Below are 13339 nucleotides of genomic sequence, written 5' to 3'. Positions count from 1 at the left end.
CCCCCTTCTTGGTAATTGCCCCATTATGTGTTGGTGGTGGATGGAGCCATTACAGATGTTTTATGACGGTGCCATTTTCATCTTGTCTTCGCAATGAAGGACAGATTTATGGCGCAAGGCAATCTTCCATTCAGGGGTAAAAAACCCTCACCACCACATTCCCCAATACACACACACACACACACACACATACACACACACACACACACACACACACACACACACTTGTACACACACCAAAACCAAAATTCATATAAATTCACTGCATTATCTTTTATATGACTGACATAACTGTGAGCCTGAGCTGCCCTCCCTTCGCCCAGCTCACTGCAGTGCTCACTGTTGGCAGCAGCTTATGAGATGAATAAATGTTTGATGGCCCCGTGGAACAAGGCACACTTCCAGGCCAGTCGTCAGTCTGTTACCCAAGGGGGAGGGACGGGACGGGACGGGGGGGGGTGTTGCTGGGGGAAGATCTCCTCGAAGAGTCCCTGGTCTGTGGGCAAGCAGCAGGCCTTTAGTAAAACCAAGTCTGACACTTTCTCACCAAAAGTTATCCTACTAAAAGGAACCATCATAAAGGGCAAAGTAAACACCAGTTAGCTTTTCAGAATTAATCTCTTTTAGCTGGCTGTAAAGTGTTTGAAGTGCTGACGACTCTTTGGCTGTGTGGTTTCTTTCCCAGAGGCTGTTTTGGTGTGGTTCCCCAGAGTTCCCATTTGGAAATCAAATCTTTAGCTCGGTAGCTTTTATGCCAAGAAAAATATCTGCCATAAATTGGTGCCTGAATAGGCAGTCTAATTACAGGGCTGCGGAATGAAAATTTACCCTCAACTCATGGCTACAATTATTAAGGTTAACAATAGGGACACTGGGGTAGAGAACGCAAAGCTTCAAAGAGCTCGACTTATGCTATTAGTCGTGTAACCGGCACAGGGAAACGTTCTGTAAAGGAGTATGTCCCTGTCCGTATCAGAAATAGTTTTTCTTTCGTGGACAAAGTTGTCAGGTACAAGCCTTTTAACAAACAAGGTCAGGAGAGGAACACTCATTATTAATGATTTACCAGAGTAGTACAAAGAGAGCTGGAGTGACTAGATAGCCCAGAGGACCCAGGGGTTTGTGACTGAAACACTGCCTCATCATGTTACACACACATCGGCCACTGTGACATTTCTGACACCTCGCTCCTATCAGCCCTACCTGCCCAGTGATGATTGATTTTCTCATTGTGATGGTCACCTCAGACAAAATGTCCTTGTCTCATCGTTTGACTTTACGGAAAAATCCCACTGTTTTGGCTCCAAACAGCAAATTTCCACTGCATCTTTTTGAGCTACATCAGGAAATCCGACCTAGGGTGGAAATCTCTGTACATGGATGTGGAGTTGAAGGAATGATGTATGGCTGACCATGTCCGAGGTTAGCTTCTGTCAATTCTCTCAAATACCGCTCTTTATTCACTCCAACATAAATTCTCCGGCTCTGGCATGAGGAATGGAGTGAGGTTTGTTTGACCAGATGTAACTTTATCAGGGACTCTCGCTCCCCTGCTACTCTTGTGTCTCTCACATCTCAGGCACAAAAAAAGTGAGCTCTCACACAATATTTCTGTTTGCCGTAGTCTGACCCCTTTGTGAACTGCAGTAAAGTGAAAGGCACTTTCAGCCGAGGGGAATCGGATGGCAGTAACCATATGCCTTTCAACTGATACAAAGGTGGGAAAGGGGGAGGCCAGGGGTGTGTGTGTGTGTGTGTTGGGTGGGGTAAGGGGGAGTTGCATGCTAGGGTGAAAAGGAAAGTGCCGTGCTGCATCTTTTTGTGTTGGTAAAGTGGTGGCAGTTTAGGGTTAGGGGGGGGGGGGGGGGGTTTGGGGGAAGAGAAGGGGGGTGCTGGCTGGATGTGGTGCTGAACTTAAGGCAACGTCCGGCTGACTGCCTGTTGAGATGGAGCCCTCTTATGGATGAGTGCAATGAGTAAACAGCATTCCTTTCTCTCTGTCTGACCCTCTCTGCCTCCTATTTTTGTCTCCCATTCTTGTCTTTCTTATAGTCTGTCTATATTAGCAGAAGCACTTCACCTCCCAGTTTGTATCTGCTGTCTGAGTAGAGCCTTTCTTCAGCTGACCTCTGACTGACCATGAGCCTCTTAATAAAAAAATACTATGTAAGGTACATTTTATGAGAAAATTTGTGCGACCATTGAAATAAATTGGTAGCCAAGTTTCACATATATATATATATATATATATATATATATATATATATATATATATATATATAACATATATGTTGTTTTGTTGGCTGGTAAGGCTTGAGACCTCGTTTGTTTTTTCTTTATCGTTGGGGGGTTTGGAAAGAGATTCCCGTCAAAATACGTCCACCATATGATACGACCCTAAGTGTCTTTGCAATCGACACTAGCTTTTTTATTACTGCCAAGGAAGTTATGTTTTCGGTTTGGTTTGTCGGTATTTATGTCTGTTTGTCAGCCGGATTACGGAAATACTACTTCCGATTGTTATTAAACTTGGTGAAAGGATGAAGCATGGGCCAATGAAGAACCCAATACATTTTGGAATGGATCTGAATCATGGGGCGAATACAAGCATTATCTTTCACTTATGGAAACGGCCTTGGCGGAGTGCCCCTCTAGCTTTTTTATTGGATTACACATATCCAAGCCAAAAAAACATGAGCTGCTACTTGAGATTTGCCCTTGTGAATTTCTGATATCGTCTCCGCTCAAAGGAAGTGACACACTAAAAAGATAGAAAATAATGTTCTGCCTCCCATATATCCTTCAGTATAAAACATCTTATCACGTTGTGTTGAATTATAGCATTACGTGATATTGAAGTTCAATCAGTTACCTTGTTCTTCCCCAAACCACGTGAAAGAGTAGTAAAATCAGCAAGCTGCAGTCCATGATGTGATCTACTGTATGTACATGTCTTTGAGCTGCATCATTAACCCAAAGACAAAAGTGGTAGGTACCGGACTCAAACACATATACTGCGCTTGTCAAAATTGCTATATAACTATACGGAATAAGAAAATGCCATAGTAATAATAATGTGATATCTTCATTTTATTGATTGCTATAAAGTAAGTCTTTTGTTTTTTGTAAGGAGATACTTCCACATCCAACTATTTATGATACAGCATGTGCGTTGGAAAGTATCCCTCGAGTCTTGAGAAAGGAAGATCCCGCACACTCTTCCTCTGCATCACAATTTATTGATCATACTAATGTTTCAGAGGGACTGAAATGTTAGTATGGTATATATATAAATTGTGATGCAGAGTAAAAGCGGTGTGCTGGATCTTCCTTTCTCAAGAACAATCCCTAGAGGTCAAAAGTCAGGGACAGCAACAGAACTGCAAATCAGTTTACTCGTGGACAGATAGCGCAACAAATCTTATGTTTATTTTCCCCCAAACAGCCAGCAATGTAGCAATTGCACAGATGTTAGCTGTACGCTTGCTAGCAATGTGCACACTAACTGTGTGTGTGTGTGACGCACCCCTGTGTGTGTGTGGCAACTCAGCCTCTAAATGATCTCAGAACTCATCAGAAACTCCAGTTGTTTTTCTCCATCCCGTCTCATTTTCTCCTCATGTCTTTACAGGCTATGGAAACTCCTTTGCTGAATTATTTCTGAATTAGCGAACATTTAACTCACATGACTGATCAGTTGTTTCTGCTTTTAGCATCTTCCTGGATATTCCTATAACCCAGCAAACCATGGCTGGTAGTATCAACAAGTATGTGTGGACCAATGACAACAATTGAAACTAATTCCTGAAGACTTCTCCCCGTTTTTCTCTTGTAGATGGGTTACACGGCCAAGGCGACCTATTATGTTTCCGTTTTTTCTGCTCAGTTTGGCGGATTACAGCCATGTGTAAAGCGTAGCACATACTGCCAACTTCTGACCAAACAACGCTTTGCGTGGCCTAGTTTATTTTCTCCAAACCAGTTGATGAAGCCTTTGAATGGTCTCTCCAGTCTATCTCCAGTATACTGACATGTAGGGGATTTAATTAAAGGTTAATAATTTAATGAAAGTTTGTGTAGTCGTATGTTTGAGATACGTTGATGCATTCACGTTTCTGTAAAACTCCCATTGACCTGTACAGTAAAGATACTTAAAGTGCCTTCCCTTATGACATACAAGTGTATGGTATGTGTTCACATGCCTTTCCTATTTAGTTGGCATAACTCAAAGACATATAGATTCCTTTAAATCTAGATTACATAATGGGATACAGAAGCAACCACTTTGTGATATAAAAATCAAGAACAAATGCCTTATCAGTTTGAAATCATGGCCGGTACAACACACACACACACACACACACACACACACACACACACACACACACACACACACACACACACACACACACACACACACACACACACACACATCTTAAAATGATTTGCTGCCTTATTACTATACAGTCAGTAATCTCTGTGTATGGTTACAGTATAGTGAGCCAGCGTGTTTAGTAGGAAAGGACAGACAGGAAGAAGGTTTGTTACAGAAGCGACATTAATCTATTCCTCTCCGCGCTCTTTGAAGAGCAGCAGCAGCTATGACAGGCTAAATGTTTCCAGAGATGTCACATTTCCACAAAATCTAAAAAGGCTCTTGCGAGCACTCATCCTTTCATGTTTGATTGTGTGTTGGAGATCCTATGATAAACAGACGAGGGTGGTGGTTGGAGGGGAAAGGGGGTTGGGTGGGTGGAGGGGTTTTTTTGGAAGAGAGGGGCTGTGGATGGGAACGTACTCCACCGCTCGGCCTGCTCTGCCACCGGATCCAGATGCGTTTGTAAATTACCCCTTTGTCTACTTCAGAGGGCTTCGAAACGCAAGTCTGAATTAAGATCCGGGTTTTCCGCTTCAGAAATCTAGGATTGCAGGTTTGTACGCGGAGTCTGATTAATTTTGGGGCAAACTATTCCATCCACTCCTGTCACTTGTGCATTATTGGCTCTAAAAATGCATATCCACCCTCTAGACAGACATTGAACAGATGCTGCAGGGGCTGCTGTGAACCATTAAGCCTGTGAGACGTAGCTCATCAACGTCAAATCGAAGCACAACTGGGCAGAGCAGGTACATTTAACATTATATCCTCTGGAAGCCAGATACACGTTTCCTGTGAGATTTGGAAATTACTTTAAATAACAAGTAGAAATGCAAGGTCATCACGCTGAAATATGTTGGCCACACACACACACACACACACACACACACACACACACACACACACACACACACACACACACACACACACACACACACACACACACACACACACACTCACTCACTCTCTCTTCCTGTCTGTCTCCATCCCTCTCCTCCTCATTCCTCCGAGGCTTTGTGTCCCTGTTTGTCAGTCCCGTCCAGCCGTCTTCTCCAGCATTGCTTTAAGTGTTTTGTGTCTCAACACTCTGTTTGAGTCGTAAAATTCTTGTGGAGAAAACAGAGCACTTCCAGCTGAACTCCGGAGAAGAGGCAGCAGTAAAGAGAATGTAAACTGAGGCAAAGAAACTCAACGGAAAAGGAGGGAGAAAAAATGTGTTCCCATAAAAATGAAATAATAAAAATACCAGAACAGTAGTGAAACATCTTTTCAGCATTTTTTAATAAAAACCTCTTAACAAGCATGTGCATTGATGGATACAGTTTCATGACAGAGTGCCATTCACTTATCTATGACTGCATTTAAATTGCACCAGTGCCTCCCTGCAGGCTATAATCAATATAGTTTATGAATGAAAACTCCAGAAGTGATATATGAAATATGAATAACATCTATGAGTGTCTTTTTCTGTTTGCAAAACGGAAACTTTAACCTCTGGGGACATGCCTCCCCCTCCCATTTCATTTAGCTTTTGTAGGAATAGTACTCTGGCCTGCACAGTTAGACAGCACACAGATGCAAAGCATTATGCTCATAATCCTCCACCTCTGGGGAAGTTGGTGGCAGTCTTCTCATGCTCTGGGGATGGTGCGGTCACAGATCTCCTGGTGAGTTTGGTATGAGCCATTAGGAGGGGAAGAAGGAGGCGGAGAAAGAGGAGGAGGAGGAAGAGGGCATTCCTGATTTCCAGCCAGGCTGATCGGCAAAAGCTGCTCCTCACCTGCCTGTTCCACAAAAGGCAATGCTCCCTGCAACCAGCAGGGCTTCTTGTGACTGGCACATCTCGTTAGCGCGGGGAGGAGGGGACGAGCCAGGGTGAAATTGAGAAAATGAGATTGGGAAAGCAGTTTGTTCTCAAGCCTGCAGCCTGTTTGCTTTGGTTTTGGAGTTGCATTGATGCATCATTTCAATACATCTAACGCTGCAAACTTACTAAAGAACCATAACTCATCAACAAAAGCCATGTGAGAGGCCACTCCTTCCTTCACTGCTCAGCAATTTGAGAAATGAAAGGATCATCTTCCGGGGTAAAACCTTAACATGTAATTCATGGCACGTTTAACCCATAACGTACAGTGCTTCCTGTCGCTGGGTGGGATCAGAAGAGCAGAAAGCAGTGGTGGAAGAAGTACTCTGATCTTTTACTTTAGTAAAAGTATCAACAATGCAGTGTGAAAATACTGTTACAAGTAAAAGTCCCACATTCAAAATATTATCTAAATTATACAAAAGTATAAGCATCAAAATATACTTAAAGTATAAAAAGCACTAATTTTGCAGAATGGTCCATTTTAGAATCAGATATATTATATTACTGGATTATACTTATTAACACATTAATGTTTTCACCATCATTTTAATGTAACAACTTTATACACTGCTGGGCAGCTTAATCTATAATATTTCATCATGATTTATTAGGTGCTATATATTTTGTATTAATAATCTAAATCTGCAAAGTACTTTAAGTTATCAATTAAATAAAGTGGAGTAAAAAGTACATTATTCACCCCTGAAATAAAGTCAAGTAGTTTACAATAGAAACAACTCAAGTAAATTACAAGAACAAAATTGTAATTAAGTACCATACTTCAGTAAATGTACTTAGTTACTTTCCACCATTGTCCGAAACCGATCACATTCTGAACAATGTCTCAGTCCAGCTGTTGTGTTCTTATAAAGCTGAGTAAACCCAACAGACAGGCAGCAACACTTACTTTTGCAATAATAGTCTTGTTGACAAAGGCATTTCTTCCTCATTGTTTGGGGCCACAAAGAACCTCATTAAAACCCAATATGAAGAAATTCCTTTGCAACAAAGTGAGTTTGCACATTTAATGAAAGTGATAAAATACAGAAATGTCCATTAGTATTGTTATTACACCACATAAGGAAATACTAAGTTTTATTAGTTATATGGGATATGAATGAACAATATTCAAACAACGAGATCAAAAACACATTCACAGACTAAGAAATGTAAACTTATTATATTACACAGTGATGTTGCCTTAAATGTGCAAACTGTTATAAAAGTCCCAAAACATTGTGTAGAACATAAATAGTAGGTTAGCTAGTGCTGCATACAAAGTAGTCCATTTGTAAAGATGATAATTGAAAAATGTGTAACTTTCCAATTTAATTGTTAATTCGCCACATACACAAGTACGTGTCCGGAACAAACAGAACGAGAGGCCGATAGCTCTAAAGGTAAAGATAAAGATTTATTCACAAGACTTGCACAAGATAAAATAGATTAAAAAGAAGAGCAATTAGTGAGTTTAAGCTACACAGTAGCAATTGTATAGTGTGATATAAACTACACTGACACAATAACCTGATATAAATAGCAAAGATGTAAAGGAAAAAATGAAAGGCTGCTGACCACACGGTGAAGCACAATATAAGATCCCATGAGGCAAAATACCACTACGTGCATTAAAAATCATAAACTTACACACAGGAGATAATTAGTGGATTAACACCACATAGGATGAGCAGACAAGAGGGGGTCTCAGGTGATTAAACAATGTTGAGTTAGTTTTTTGAGTTGTTAAAGAGGGAGCAGGGTCTCCTGGAGCCAAAACACAACACTGAAATGAATTAGATCAAAAGCAGTGTTCATAAATACTATATCGTTTACACATGGGAGAGTTTGTTATGACTGTATGTTTCTATTTGTGTTATCCATCAATGTAGGGCCACCAAAAGATTGGATTCATTGAGCAAACATTGAGAGAAACATCCTCGCGGCTGTAGAAACACTGGAGTTTTGAGTCCACCTGTATGTGTTTGGGTCGTGGGAACGAACCGGATCACCTGCAGTAAAACCCACACACACAACACTGAGAGCACCGAGTATCAAACTGTCCCCTCAAAAACATATTCTCTCCCCTGCATAATGTAATGGTTTGTCCTTGTCTGAAGAAGAGAGCCCCCTGATAGTCATGATATACAGTCAGCCATGACTCTTTGGCTTCAGTTCCTGGACTCAAACCGAACTTCAGTGCATCTGTGCACAGTAAACTTTTCTGTTTTCTGTTTAGTCTGGCCACGGCATTCTCCTAAAACATTTTGATACTTGCCTTTTTTTCTTTTCTTTTCTTTTTTTAATGAGAAAAAACACTTCCCTTACACTTGAGAACCTCCAAACCAAAAGCTGTCCAACTAGTTGAGAATATAGCAGAGTGAAATAGTGAAGAAAGGCATTGCATCTATTAATTTGTGTCAATAAATGCATGAATTTACAGACATGTCAATTTTATGAGCCTCGGGCCGGAGTGCCAACACTTTCCACTAACAGCGAGTTGGCCAAATAAAATGGCTCAACTGTTTATGATTGACTGCTCACAGGAACAACAGTTAAAGTTTGGCATACTGCGTCTGCCTACCTAAAGCAATTTTTATAGTGTGTGTGTGTGTGTGTGTGTGTGTGTGTGTGTGTGTGTGTGTGTGTGTGTGTGTGTGTGTGTGTGTGTGTGTGGGTCCGTTTAATAATATTTTGAACATCTGCTCAAAATGAGAGCTACACAGATTTTTATACACATGCTTTACAAATGCACAAGTTTCCACACATAATTCAGATTTAATTTCTCTTCTCAAAATGAACAAGTTATCATTAAACCTTGTGCTCTGTGCTTGTAAAGAAATTTACATGAGCTATTTGAAATCGATAACAGAGCCACCGCGTCCCTCCGCAGAAATGAGCGGGACTGTTGTGGTTCGACTGTTTGCTGATTTATTGCCCTTATATATACTACTGTGTGTACTTAACTTGCCTTGGAAAACATGTGGATAGAAGTTACAGCTCCTTTCTTTTTTTTTTCTCCCTCCTCTCACACAGACCACATTGTGCTCTTCACCAATCATATCGCAGGCTTGGCGATGTCATTTGAGGTGGGAACCCTCGTAGGAGGGCCTGATGTGAGGGTAGGTGGGAGTTAGTTCTTAGCCAGACACTAGGCTGAATAAATAAACCCGGAAACATTAAAAGGCCTTTTCCCCTTCACCTTTGAACTTGTGCATTAGATTATGTAAACATACATCGAGACGTTTAGACACAGCTTGTCCTGACACTGTGCTACACACTCCGCTGCTTCTTCCTCCTCTGCAACTGCAGATCCAGCCTCTGGTTTGTCTGTGTGGTCAGGAATAAACGCAATAGCACATTTTAATGGTAGGAAAATATGCATTTTTGTCAATTGAGAACCTATCACACCACTTTCAATTATTTTTGGCCCTTTTAAATAAAGCAATTTCTGTTTGCAGCCCCTTGTCACCAGTTGCATGTGTCTACTGGTTGTGACCATTTCAACCAAAATATGTTTTTCCTGCTTGTATTTCAATAGTTTTTAAAACCTTGAAGAAGTAAAATCATCCAGTATTTTACAAGAAAAAAGATGAACAGAAAGTCTGAATAATCTGGAAAAGTATCAAGGCCAGGCATGAGGGAGAAAGAAATGAGAGGAGGAAGATTTCTTTTCATTTTGCATTTTGAGAATAAAGTCGAAATGTCAAGAATTAAGTAAAAAATACTATTTTGAGACAGAAAAGTTGAAATGTTGAGGATAAACGCTTAACTTTTGAGAATAAATCAAACTAGCGTGAGTGTATATACTTAAGGTTAAACTCTATTCTCGACATTTTGACTTTGGAAATAAAGAATAAAATAAAAAAGCTTCCTCATCTTATTTATCCCCTCATGCCTGTCCCTAACACTCTTCCGTACTCTGGGTATCTGCACCGAAACAAATAATCTACTTTATTTTAGAAAAAACTGGACACAATTATTTTTGACTGATTTTTTAATTGGAAACCAGTAACAATGATGTCACTGCGCTAGAAGATTTTTTCAATTGTTTAAAAGTAGCTACTTTTACAGAAGAGCAACAAGCACAGTATCGCTGGTGACCTTGCTGAGGAGTTGGAGGTGTGCGCTCTGTGCTGACGATCCTGGAAGACAACGATCATTGTAGCTCATTAGCAACAAGTCTTGACCTTCAGTGTCGTCAGCACAGTTTAAAGATGTTTTTAGGTGAAAAACTGCTGTCAGCTCTAAATTCAGTGAAACCACCCCAAGCTGCAGCAGTCGGATGCTTTTAAAGTGAAGCACCAGTAGTGTTGGGATAGACTTAGCAGTAACTTAATACAACTCTGATACATCTGTAGGAGAGTGAAGTGGAAACAGAGATATCAATAAGATAAAATAAGTAGTTAATTGTAATTCTTCCTATTGCATCGTTTCCTGGGAATCCGTAGTTTGTAGGTAGGAAAACTGAATGCAGTGCAGGACTTGCGGACTCCGCCACTATCAATGGAAACTACTTCATCGAGCGGTAATCAGAGTTAATTTCAGAATCTAAATATATTGAATGGCTATTGCAAAAAAAGTTGACCATAAATAGTATTAAAAATCGGGGTTTGATTTCAAGAAAATCTTTACGATTATTTTAAGGCCTAAATTCCATAGGAAAAAAGACTTAATTCAAATATTATCATACAGTAAAGAAATACATATGGGATGTTGAATACAATTTGACGACATGTTTTTGAGTTCCCTTTGGCCAACCTAAACGGAGGTTTAGGTTGGCGAATGAACGCAGACATTTCAGCAGTGCCATATTTAAGTAGACAGAGGATGAAGTTACCGCTGTGTACTTTTGAAGCACTACCTGGGTGGGCAGAGAGGAGAGAGTTTGCAAATGGGCAGTCATCACTCATACACTTACGCACACGCTGGGTTAAAAGAGGAGAAGGGGAAAATAAGGGGAATGCTGATCTGACATAAGAATGTAAGTGTTTTAGCTTTAAGAAATAAAGTTTAGCTTTTGGGGGCCATGTTTTTGTCCCCAAATGTGAGTTAAGTTCTCATAATGTGACAATGCAAACACAGTCCCCACAATGTGAATAGAAAAAAAAGGTACACACTGAGTAAACCCAAATGAAAGATTGTATTGTCACTGGAGAGTAGCATCAACTTTCATTAACAACATCACTCCAAGTCAAAAACAAAACAAATCTGTCCTCTGACAAAAATGTGATTAACTTGAAATTCCATATTTAAATAGTACCTTCTCTCAAACCTCCAAAAGCTTGTTTCCTCATTCGTTTGTCCTCAACAAATAATGTTCCCCTCATGCGTGCGTACAGTGTTTCTGTGTATGTTCGTGCCGGTTGCTGTGTGTCATCGTGTTTGTGTGCATATGACCTGCATTATCCAGCTTTACTTTGGTTACAGAGTCCTCTAGGTTCTTTGACTCAGGAGCCTCGAGGCAGACAGCAGGGGTTCCATACTTAGTTTCCTGTAAAAAATACCTCAGCACTCCACATCCTAATTAATGTGAAGGGCATGCCCAAGATCCCTATAAAATCATACAAGACTATACCAATTTCCTGGTAGCTTGCTCGCTACATGTGCTTCTTGTTCCTCAGGATAAGAGTTTCCTTCCCTGCAAACCCCATGAAGATTTATACACCTCCATCACCACCATCACCAGCCCTGCTACCCCCCCCCCCCAACTTTCATTCTTCTCTTTTTTTTAAAACATTTTCCCCTCAATGTGATTTGTACTTTATAACATTATACACAGAGATTAGACTTTCTGTCACTTTTACTCTGAAATAAAAGATGAAGATCTCATGAAAAGGGGACGTCAGTGCAACATGAGAAACACATGGCGTCTGCTGGTTGAATGAGGAATTGGTTTAAATCATTTGGCTCTGAAAGGAGTTTTTTTGTGCTTTTTTATGCATCTATGTGTGTGTGTGTGTGTGTGTGTTTGTGTGTGTGTGTGTGTGTGTGTGATAGTGTTGGTGAGTTGACGCGGAGGTATAGGAGGCCAAAAAATGATTGAAAAAATGATAAAGAAACGCAGACTGATTGCATGCACGGCTGCACCCCAACACTCAGAAGCAGTAACAAAGCCCTCCGTCTGAAATGTAACAGATCCCCCTTAACACACACACACACACACACACACAGAAACACAGGCGTGAGCACTTACACAAAGAATGCAAACTAACATCTATGTTTTCTTGTTGTATGACTTCCAGTGAGATGAATCGATTTAAATTGCACCAAGAATGACTTGAATCATACTTATATAATGATATTGTATGCTTTGCAAGGAAACAATACTTTTGGCCACCTGCAATAACCAAAACACATTTTACATTTATTTTTTAACAAAGTTATAGTTTTGCTACCCCTCTTTTTTTTTCTTTTCTTTTATAAACGTATCGTCATACAGTCCCTGCAACCCGGTGATTACATTTAAGCAGCCTATATCAATGATCAGTAAAATGATCATTAGTAAAGTAATACAAAAATCGTACATTTTTAGACCCTTTGAGTTGGTTCAGTCGCTAATCGTTTGCCACGTCGTGCTTTGGCCGTCAATCACAGTCCGTCAATCCACACAGGAGTCTGACTGTTTACAAAGTTTAGCTAAACTGCAATCATGGACTCAAAATGGGACATAGGCAAAGACATGCTAGCGTAAGTTAAACCTGCTTGGCCAACTGACAAACTTTAAATTAGCTAAAAGTAAGATTGTACTGTCGTCAAAAATGCCGAACAGATTTGCGAGTTTACGTTGGTTAACTTTACCAGCCAGTCCACCTCACGTTAGATCTCTGATCGGACAGGATTCGGCTGTGGAGATTAGACGTTCGCAATGTACTTTAAAGTGTAACTGTTATTGTTTCGCAGTGTCTCTGTTGATTTTATTATTTGCAATATATGGAGGGTAAACATACATAAAAAACACAGTTTACCCACCTTTACCAAATGCAACATAGGGTTTACGCACCTTTTTATGAGTTTACCATTACTTAACAGTTGACAATTTAGCCAGCGGATATTTGTAGTTGACCCACTATTTAGTTTACTACATCCCCTTG

The sequence above is a fragment of the Cottoperca gobio genome, chromosome 16 (assembly GCF_900634415.1).
Source record: "Cottoperca gobio chromosome 16, fCotGob3.1, whole genome shotgun sequence".
Lineage (NCBI taxonomy): Eukaryota > Metazoa > Chordata > Actinopteri > Perciformes > Bovichtidae > Cottoperca > Cottoperca gobio.
This window is presented reverse-complemented; position numbering follows the sequence as displayed.